Here is a 10,526-nt window from a genome sequence, read left to right on the forward strand (position 1 = left end):
TTAACATTTAATTTGTCAAGGTTTTTTTCTTGTAATTGGTTAATACTAATACTCACTGCAATCCTCAGGTTGCCTTAACTGAACATAAACTTCCCAGAATATCACATCACGCAGCCTAAAACTACTGCAACTACAGTTTCTCTGCCAAAACAAATGCACAGCAAACCCAGCATCTAATACTAATTCATAACTACATCCCACCTGTACACATCCACAGCAAACACATTAATTTTGGCTTAACACTTTCCAGATCAAAGTGCACCAGATCAGATAGTATCTGTTATGGCAAAAAGACATGGAAGGAAAGCCTCCTGACCTTGTCTTGTGAGTAGGAGCAGCCCACTCAACACCTGTAGGGATGGAAGAGAGCAAATCACTTTGATTACTCAGACCACAATTCACCTGGGTCTTTAAGTCAGTGCCTGCACCTAACACAGATGCCTGAAAATCTGCCAGACTGAAAACACCAGTGGCAGATCCTATTGCTATCAAATCTACAAGCAGGAAGGCTTAGCAAAATTCAGATATCAATTCAAATCTTTCCCTCAAATCCTGAATTCTAGGTCTGAGCTTCTGGGCTGGATGCACATCTACTCCAAAATGATCAGCGTGAGATGAAAGCTAGTGCTTTCTCCTCTTTACCATAGCAAATGATTAAATATCTGTCACCTGGAAATCATGCCTCTTTGGGACAATCTTGATCAGTGGAAACTGTTACAAGTGTCACCTTAGCTTCCATCCCTACAGGTGTTGCTGCTCCTACTCACAAGACAACAAGGTCAGGAGGCTTTCCTTCCATGTCTTTTTGCCATAAGATTTCTGTAACTGCTCATCAGCCTTTGGTGTAGCATCTCAGACATCTGAGACTCACAGACATAGGACAGAGACAAGAACTGGAAGTTAAGCTAATATTCAGGGCAGAAGGTGTAAGAAGTGACTCCCATTTGTTTGCTACACAGTAGAGACCAGTCATGCAAAACAGACTTGAAACTGGTCTTTTTTTAAATTGGATAACAATTGTTTAAATAACCTGAATGTAAATGGGAATGAAATGCTCTCCTGTGAGGTAAAACACTCCTTCGAACCTCTTCAATTTGACCTCCCTAAATGTCAAAGTATTCTACGTGTTTTAGGCCTCTTGGAGATCTGAGTGCTGACCATGGACCACTGATCAGCCAGAAGGCAGAAATAAGTAATCGGGAAGAGCAAAATCTCTTGCAATAGTTAATCTGAATTTAGCCTAAATGTAAACAGTAATGAAAATTTCCAGTAGGAGAAAAAGCACCCAAAAAAACAGATGAAATACAAAAATCTTTATTATATTAACATTCTGCAAGTACTCTCCAACCCACCAAATCAGAAAAGGATGCACATTTTGATCACCCCAAAGTCTGTCATTGCTCATTTCAAGGGGAATGGTGTTGGTTCATTATAAAGACTAATTATCACCAAAATTTGAAAGTGTCTGGAAACCAGGTTTCTAGCCCAAACTCAACTTTTACTTAAATCAGCAAAGCAAGTAACATGCTTAAATGCTTTACTTAAAAACAACCTCTGAAAAGTATAGTGTAACTGATTTATGTCTGATAAAACCACCAGTGATAAAGGATTGACCAAACATTTTGAATTCACCTCAGAAGCAACACAAACAACATTTTCTGTCTTCTGGTCCAGCCTTTGTAGAACAGACTCCCTATCAGAGCTTTAAAATGTTTCCTACATACAACTGTGTTATAAATGTCACTAAAATAGCCCCTTCATAGTTATCTGTATCTGTGAGATAAGTATATAGTTAAGTGTATTAAAATATTCTTATTAGTTTCTGTTCAATGAGAATTCAGTTGGAATTAGTCTACCCAAGTTCACCATTTGTTGTTCATTAACCCCAAATTACATGATCTTGAGCCAACTAAGAATCTACATACATGCTTATTTTCCCTTAGGATTTGTACTCGTTATGCGATGACGGAGAGAGAAAGAACCAAGACCATTAGGAGGGCTAAAATGAGAATATTCCAAGAGAATAAGAAAGCCCTCTACTATTAATTTTTCTCATAGTCTCTTAGTACAGTCATATCCTCGGAAGTTAAGAGGCACACATATACGATCTGGGAAGTCTTCCAGATTTCTTTTTAAGGAAATGAAGTTCTCAACACTGCCTGCATTAAGAAGGGTATTTTTGGTTTTCCACAATGCCATCAGCAGTGCTGAGTAGGGCTCTGAATACATACTTGGAGGTTGTGCAGTATGTAGCTCTGTCCTTGTAGAGCTAAAAAAGCTGTCATCACCATACCGAGTACGCCATGCATTCAGGTTCCCCAACAACTGTGCTACATCACATGTTCATGCTGTGTTCTACAACAAAACCCATCACAGAGCTGGCCACTTAAGCACAGTTCTAACCCAGGATGTGAGTTTTTTTTTTAAAAAAAAAAAAAGAAAAGAAAAGAAAAAGAAAATACAGGCATTTTTGATAGCTATTTCAGCTATTTTGACTGTGAAAATCATATTCAGAATTCACATTTTATTACATGAAGACATGTTCAGTGATAGCTACAAAACCTAAGGAATCCCCAGTATTGTTTCCCAATACCTACTCCTCCATGTAGCAGAAGTGTTTAGTCAATGTGCTAATGCCACCATCTGAAATTGTTTTTCCTCCCTCAAGTTTCAAAATTCTCATTAGTTCTCTTGAGTGTCCAATTCTCCAGCGTTCCCTACCATAACTGCTACTTCCACAAACTGAGAATGGATATATTAAGTAAATAAATTATAATTTTTAAAAATCCATGGGATTGTATCAAACAAAATAGAATAACTAGAAATCTTTGAACCTCTGGATTGTACCCTTGCTATGTGAGGATGGAGACAGAACGAGTAAGGATCATTACAAGGGCTAAACTGAGAACATTGCAAGAGCACAAGAAAACCTCATCCTGCTGAACTGTTTACTTGACTTATATGGAGTTACACTGATTTGCATAGGTAAAGACTGTCTCACTCAGCTGAACTGGCAAAGACCATCACACCGAATGTAATGTCAAAATACAATATTCAGTACATACTACATTTGCTTATGTCAGATTTGAAAATGTCTCCATATCAGAATTTGAAGAAGATATCACTGAATTGCCAGGGTGTCACAGATCCCAGGAATCTTGCCACTTGTTCACAGTGGAGTGTTTAGGATTAAAACATTTCTTGTGAATAAATTAATGATGTAATATAAAAATTGACAGCTCAGCTATAACATCTGCTCATCCATAAAAAAGTCACTCCACCCAGCTGAGTGGGTGAAGTAAATTTTACAAGGTTGAATTAATGTAGGTACTGATGGAAATATGACCTTTTTTTTAATCAGTATAATTTCAAAATAAAATCTTAAGGAATAAAAAATGAAAACACACCTGCTATAGCAAGTAGAGCGAGATGATCTGGATTAATCAACCACGGCTGAACTCTGTTAGTGGGCCTGCCCCATTAGTCCCTAGCATTCTTCTCTCCCACCTGCAAAAAAACATATAGGAAGTTGCATAGAAATGTGGCTTATGCAACAAACAGTTTTCTGAGCCAGTATTCAAGTATGCTTGAAACGATCTGAAAAAGTTCAGCCTATAGTGAGTCATTTCATTTTTCAGGACAAAGCTTTCACAAGTCGCACATCTTTACACAGGAGGCTGGGGGGAGAGACCAAGGGGGAAGAGAGCGAGAGCACCAAACATTTGAACAAACTTTCGGGAAAAAAAGAATCTGAAATGCAAAAGTTCTCATCAAGAAAGCTCAGCCCATTACTAGCATAGGACATGAATGTCAACTCAACAAAATTAAGCACCAACTGAACTTTCAGCAGAAATTTTCTTTCAGGACATCAGCTGTCCAAAAGCAAAACATCCCTTCTTTACTGACATGCAAAAGCAGAGGGAAAACTGGTAAGAACTCAGAATTTCAAACATACAGGTGCCATGGGAAAACATGAGTGTTGCCTAACTGCAAGACATAGTTTAAGAATAAACACACTTTAAATAAGAAAAATATAAAACCACAGAAACGTGGTAGTTTATTGTGCATTTCCTTCCTTCAAAGGAGTGTTCCATGAATCTGTTTGTTCACCTAATTGTTAGAGGTAGGAGATGTAAATGCTGCTCTGACCCTAGTGCACATAAAGCACCTTGATAATAACATTTCTCTGTCATAACCACATTAGAGCTGCAAATGTCCATGCGTACATGTTATGCTGGGGCTATTCAGCAGCAGCAGGATTACACTGCAAATTAGTTGACCTGTATATGTAATTTTACTGTCTTCACAGGGCTGCATTCTCTTCTTGCCGATATGCTCAGTGATTATTTCTTGTCTTTATCTTTTGTGCTTGCTTGTTTGCTTATTTAAGTGGTAGCCGTGTAGTGATCATGACAAATAGCTTGGAGGATTCCAAACAGTTGTGTATTTTCTCCTTTAGCAGCTTTATAGCAACTCTTTGTCAGTAGTTTCTTCATTCCTGGGCCTTGAGAACACCCCCATTGCTTTGAGGTTTTTTCTTGCATTGATATATATGTGCGTCACTCACCACAACACTGACTCCTCCAGTCGCTTGATGGATCTGCTCAGGGACGGTATGAGAGCACATCTGCCAACAGGAGTGGCTGCAGTGGCCTGTTAAGGGTTACTCTCCTTTTCATTCATTTACATTTAGCTCTTGGTGATGTGTTTTAAGAATGAAGCTCTGAGAAGACCACTCAGAGATCTGTTGGGAGAAGACCCTTTGCAAAGATGCTCCAAATATCCTCAGAGGCTGTTAACACAACTCTACACACTGTTGTCAAGGAACTCCTGCGTTTTGGCTCTCATAGGCCACAAGGAAAGTCCCTAGACTCTCTGACTGGCAGAAGGAGAGAAAAAAAAAACAACCACCACCACCACCAACGACAAAACCTGTTAACAGGGCTGCTGCATTCAGACAATAGTGCACAAGGACGGGGGTAAGCATTTTGGTTTAGTTTAAGATGACTGACCTTAGTGATGACACTGAAGCAGCTACACAAATTAGGTTTAACACTGCAGCTTCATGTGTATTCAAAAGCCAGCCTGAATTTAATATAGTGTATTTTCAAAGTTACTATATGGTGTATGTTTAGAACACCAAATGGAAGCCATTCCCTTTGCTCAGCATGTGAGATAAACCTGGTAAATTAGAGATTTGTTTATATTCTGAGCAGGTAACAAGAAAACAACATACCTACTGCAGTTCAAGGATTGCATTTCAAAAGTGGACTACGCTACATTTGCACTCTGGTATCATACATACATTCGTAACTCTTGTGTATTCTTCAAGAAGCAGGAGTAGTTGCTCTCTAGAGCCTCTTGGTGAAAAGAATAGCATATCTACAGTGATTAGACTTGTCTAGGCCATCTTATTAAATTCAGAAACCACAGTTCATCTGCAAACAGCTGCATTTCCTCAAATTTATATGCACTAGAGTTTTGTTGATAGGCAAAGTCTAAATAGAGAAACTAATTTCCAATTTTACAAAACATGCTTTGAGCCCCTATCAAACAGGGGCCCTTATCCGTGGCTGAGGCTTCCAGACAACTGCCCCCATATAAATTATAAGGAATCACAACAAAACAAGTTCTCAATTAATATAACAGCAAACTGTTAACTTGGTCAGAATCCAAGGTTACAGAGCGATGCTGAGCCACATGAGCAAGTGCATACAGATTACAGAAGAGATGTAACCTTGTGCTATGGAGAGCATCTCAGTTATGTTTCATATGTATTCTTTACAATTCTTACAAGGGATAGTTCCAGCTCAGGAACAAAACCAGCCTTGCTCCAAGGGTATTGTATGTAAAGATTAAGAGTGTCAAATGGTGACAGCCCTATCGTAAATTCCAAGCACACAAAAACTAAGATGTTAAATCCTATCTCTATAACTTCTGTTCCTCTCAATGTGAAATTCAGAAGGTGTTGAATGGAAGTGATCACAGAAAGTAGTAGCTTGATTGATAAAGTCCCTATCTGGTCATTTACGATCTGGCTGAAGGAGAAGCAGCTTTTGCCAGACAGAAAAGCAATTAATCTGCAAACAAGCCGAGGAACAGCAGGGCTGTGCATTGGAGTCTCAGGCTGCTGGGAGCTCATGAGAGGAGATAAGACTGCAGCCTGCTATTTATTGTACATTTTAATTAAGTGCTTGTTAACGGCAGTTATCTTAACAGTCATAAAATTACTGTTGTAATGCATTTTGTTTGAGGAAAAAAAAAAATGGAGGGAGCCGAAGGACTTTATGAAAGCAGTCACAGATTGCTTTCACTTTAAATCAAAGAATAAATTCTGAAGAGGAGGGATGTTGCAATGATCTAAGCCGAGCCACTAATGGTTATTTAATGTGGCCATCAGTGTTTGTAAGTCCCTAGCATACGGAACGTACACAATAGCCTCCAAACCCTCTTTAACACTTATTTGAGATGACAGGAAAAATGAAACCGTTTGTGCTTTCAATGGAAAAGCAATCATTGGTACATTATATTCTGCTTGCCCTATCATGCTAATGCATGGTAAAAATGTCACCAAATGTATTTAAGGACCTGATGGAGTGTTGCTGTTTGATTCCTGTTACTGGGCTGATTAATAAAAATCTTCAATTTGTATGTAAATGCAGTGGGGTTTCATATCATCCGCATACCTGCACCTGGAGAAAATAATAAACTGAAGTTTAATGCAGCAATTATAAGCATTTATGGAACTCTTTAAAGAGGCTGCCTGCCTCCCCTGACCATCAAGATGAGATATTCACAGAGGAATATTACTGATGCTCAGACAAGCAGGGCTGCAGATGGTCCCCAGTGCAAATGCTGCCAATGCAGATTAACTCACTGACTCATACTCACTTTGGTACAACAATGTAAGCTACTTACTGTTAGACAAAAGTGTAATATTTTTCCCTACATCTGAAATAAAATCAAATTGAACTGTTCTTTGGAGTAGTGGGAAGGCTGGTAATTAACATTTCAAATGAGGTGTGTTTGCATCATTTACACTTTTCCTGACATCACTTAATTCCCTTGTGCATATGTTCCCATGACAACATCATCACCACAGATAAAAATTGCACCGGTACAACAGAAACTCTTCAAGATATATGACAACAGCTGTTTGTTTATTTTTTTAACATCCCTCTAATGATCTTCAGACTTTTAACCAGTGACCCCCTAATGGCTGATCCTTAATAAAACAAAGTATGAAGCTATTTGCATCTTCACAGATGGATATTGGAAAGGGTTTGTGGTTTGGGTACTAATGGAATAATAAGTACCATGTATTGGATATGGTCATGTGGAGGAATACATTACAACATAGATAGATATCAGCTTTGATGTATGCCCATGCACAAGCTCTGCTCACATAGCAATCCATGATTAAGTGCACATGACATAGATGTTCTTAGTTTGTTGTAACCATTTGCTAATCTGCATTTGCAAATTTCAGTGAATGTGCTCAAAATGAGAAACAAACATATTCAACTATAATCCCTGTGAGACACTACACTGGATAAATTATTGTTCTATTGTTTCAACACTGTATTTTTATTGGAGTGCAATTCTTCACTAAGTATTAGCAGGGTACCAATGGGTTTTAATGACTGTGATGCTCCTCACAGATTACAGCCAAAGAATGAAATCAGTGAGCTACCAAAAGCACAACTATAATTAGTCTCTTTTTTAATAGTCTCAGACAAGGCTTTAACTTATCCCATCCACAACTGAGCGCTCTGTTGACACTGAAGAGCTGTTTTTATTCTGCTTCCCATGGTGCATGAGCAAGCCACTCTCCTTAAAGGAGTGGAAGATCACCCTTTTTTTTTAAGGCAGCCTACAGCTTGCCACCAAACAATAGTTCTCAGGCCCAGCTGTGGCACATTTGGTCAGCACACAGCATGTACTGCCGGAAAAGCTGTTCCTTGGCTCTTCTGAGGTAAAAGAAAATGCATATCTTGCTCAGACAGTCATTCGGTATTTTAACCAAAAAGCACACCAGAAGTCACTTTTGGGCATGCTTTTTGACAAGTAGCTGCTCTAGAGGCAGCTTCCCAGCATGTGCATTGACAGACTGAATAAATCCTTACCAGCAAAGCCTCTCCATCCAGATGTAGCTCTAAATCCAAATTCCAAGCAATACTGTAACTGTCAAGAGAAAAGTATCTGTATTAAAGGTCTCCAGACCCAAAGAGGCATCAGAATCCATTCTGGGAGAAGGGAACTTGGCCAAACAATTCCTTGTCAACCATCCAAGTGTAGATTCAGACAAACAGCAGCACAATAACATCATGCTGCAGAGGAAGAGTTGTACTACCAAGACACCTCACAGAACCATCAGTCACTTATACTAATTGTTAGGTGATATGTCCAACAATGGCAGAAAATAACCAGGTCATTGAAAGCAGTCCCAACTTCTTGACATGCTCACAGAGTTTATCTGCTTTCTAGCCAGGGTTCCATCCAACTTGATAAAATGCTGATCTGCTATTCCACCTGCGGTTGGTGGACTTGCAAGGACTCAACTCCTGCTGTGGTTTCACGTATCTCACTAAATACAAGTGGTGTTGTTCCTACACACAACTTTGCTCACCCAGCCCCATTCTGGAAAGACAGGGGCAAGAAGACGAAGCGTCACCATCACCAGACTGATACAGTGACTAAGATGATGAGTTGTATCATCAACATCCGATTTAAACTCCATTAGACTAAATGGGAACTCTAATGTTGTTGCCAGCAGACTTTGGATTAGAAACCTCAGGTCTCAACCAACATCAACTGTACAGCTCTGCCTACCTCTTCGGGAAAAGTCATCCTGGTACCAACGCTCTGCTAGTGCATGCCTTTTGCAGTTATCCCATGCACAGAGGCAAGGAGAGTGGGTACTGCAGGACCACTCAGCTATGCAGGAGTAAAACCTATGACAGTCCATTTTGCATGTTATCAACAGAATTGGCAGCTAAATTCAGATGATAAAGTCTTTACTGCCAGTCAAAACACAAGAAACTGAAAGCTTGACAAACGGTTTTCAGATCCCAAGCAGGCCCTGCAGCAGTTACTAAAAAAGTAAGTATATGCCGTCAATACTGAAGGATAAATATGGATTCCCACAATGTCTGTTAAATTGAAGCACTTCTGACTACATTTGAGGTAAGATGTAAGACTGCTAAAGTCAAGAAATTACGTTTCATTTGCAAACAGGGTATTAGAATTTTTAAAAATCTCAGAGGAATTTGGAAGTCAAAGGTATTGTAGATCTTCACCATTGGCACAGAACCATGTTGGTTCTTACGTGTTAATACCCTCAAAGAGAAAAGATATATAATTTTAAAAAATTTTTGATAGCTCTGCCATCATATTAGGATAATGAATCCATGTATATTGCTTAAACCTTGCATTTTGCCCTGCAGAACTAAGGAGAAAACAGAAACTTAAAACATGAATAGCCCTGTTTCTCAGAAGAGAAAATTCAAAATGACAGTTACAAATAGTCATCCACCCAGATCACGACATTCTCTGGAAAATACTTGTTTCAGTGCAGGTCTGTGAATGAACCAAAAGTTAAACAGCATTTTCAGGATAAAAATACTTTTATTTAGAATAATCTTGCAGTGATGTCATACTGTCTTCAAATTAAATCCACTTTTGCCATCCTCTAATACTGTTAATCTTGACTTAATTTAGCAAAATACTAAATCTCATTTATGCAATAACATGTATAGAGAATACTTTGTTACCACATTTATGTGTATATGAATTCTGCTCCAACACTCACAGAGAATCAACACTGATGACTTGTAAACCCCAGTACATGCGAACATAGATTCACAATGTTATGTTAATAAGTAAATACTGTAAATATTAATGTGTTCAGAGATTCTGAACAATACTTTATTTTCATTTTTTAACACACAGCTTCAAAAAACCCACAGTTAGTATCTATGCAGCTTGCTCAAGATAAATCTACATCACAGCAACGTTGCAGCAACTTCACTTTTTTTTTTTTTTTCATTCTTTCTTAGAAAGCTTCTAAAAAGTCTGTTCAGCCACAAGCAGGTTTGCACTGGAGAAGCATACTTCTTAAGTGCAGTATGTGGCAGGAGTCACAACAGCTTTACAGTTACTGTACGGTAGCTCTAGCTTCAGCACCGTCACAATCAATGACTTGGGAGAATCACTCGATCTGTTAAATAGAATCACACCTCTCATACCCTCTCTACAAGTACGTGAAGAAGTATGATCGGTCATGTTTATAAAGTGACCTGAGAACCTCAAATGATGGGGACTGTGTACTTTTGCTCTTCCCTCCCTCCTTTATAACTGCTTATAAAATGACTAATTGCCTTTAGATTGACTTAAAGATTTTTGAAACCCCGTACCTACATCCTTGTGTCTACACACGCACTCACCTACACACCACTTATTTGTTTTCTAACTCTGTAAATCTTTCAAGAATCTCACTATTAAGTCTTAAACATGTAGGCTCTGAG

The sequence above is a fragment of the Athene noctua genome, chromosome 9 (genome assembly GCF_965140245.1).
Source record: "Athene noctua chromosome 9, bAthNoc1.hap1.1, whole genome shotgun sequence".
Classification (NCBI taxonomy): Eukaryota; Metazoa; Chordata; class Aves; order Strigiformes; family Strigidae; genus Athene; species Athene noctua.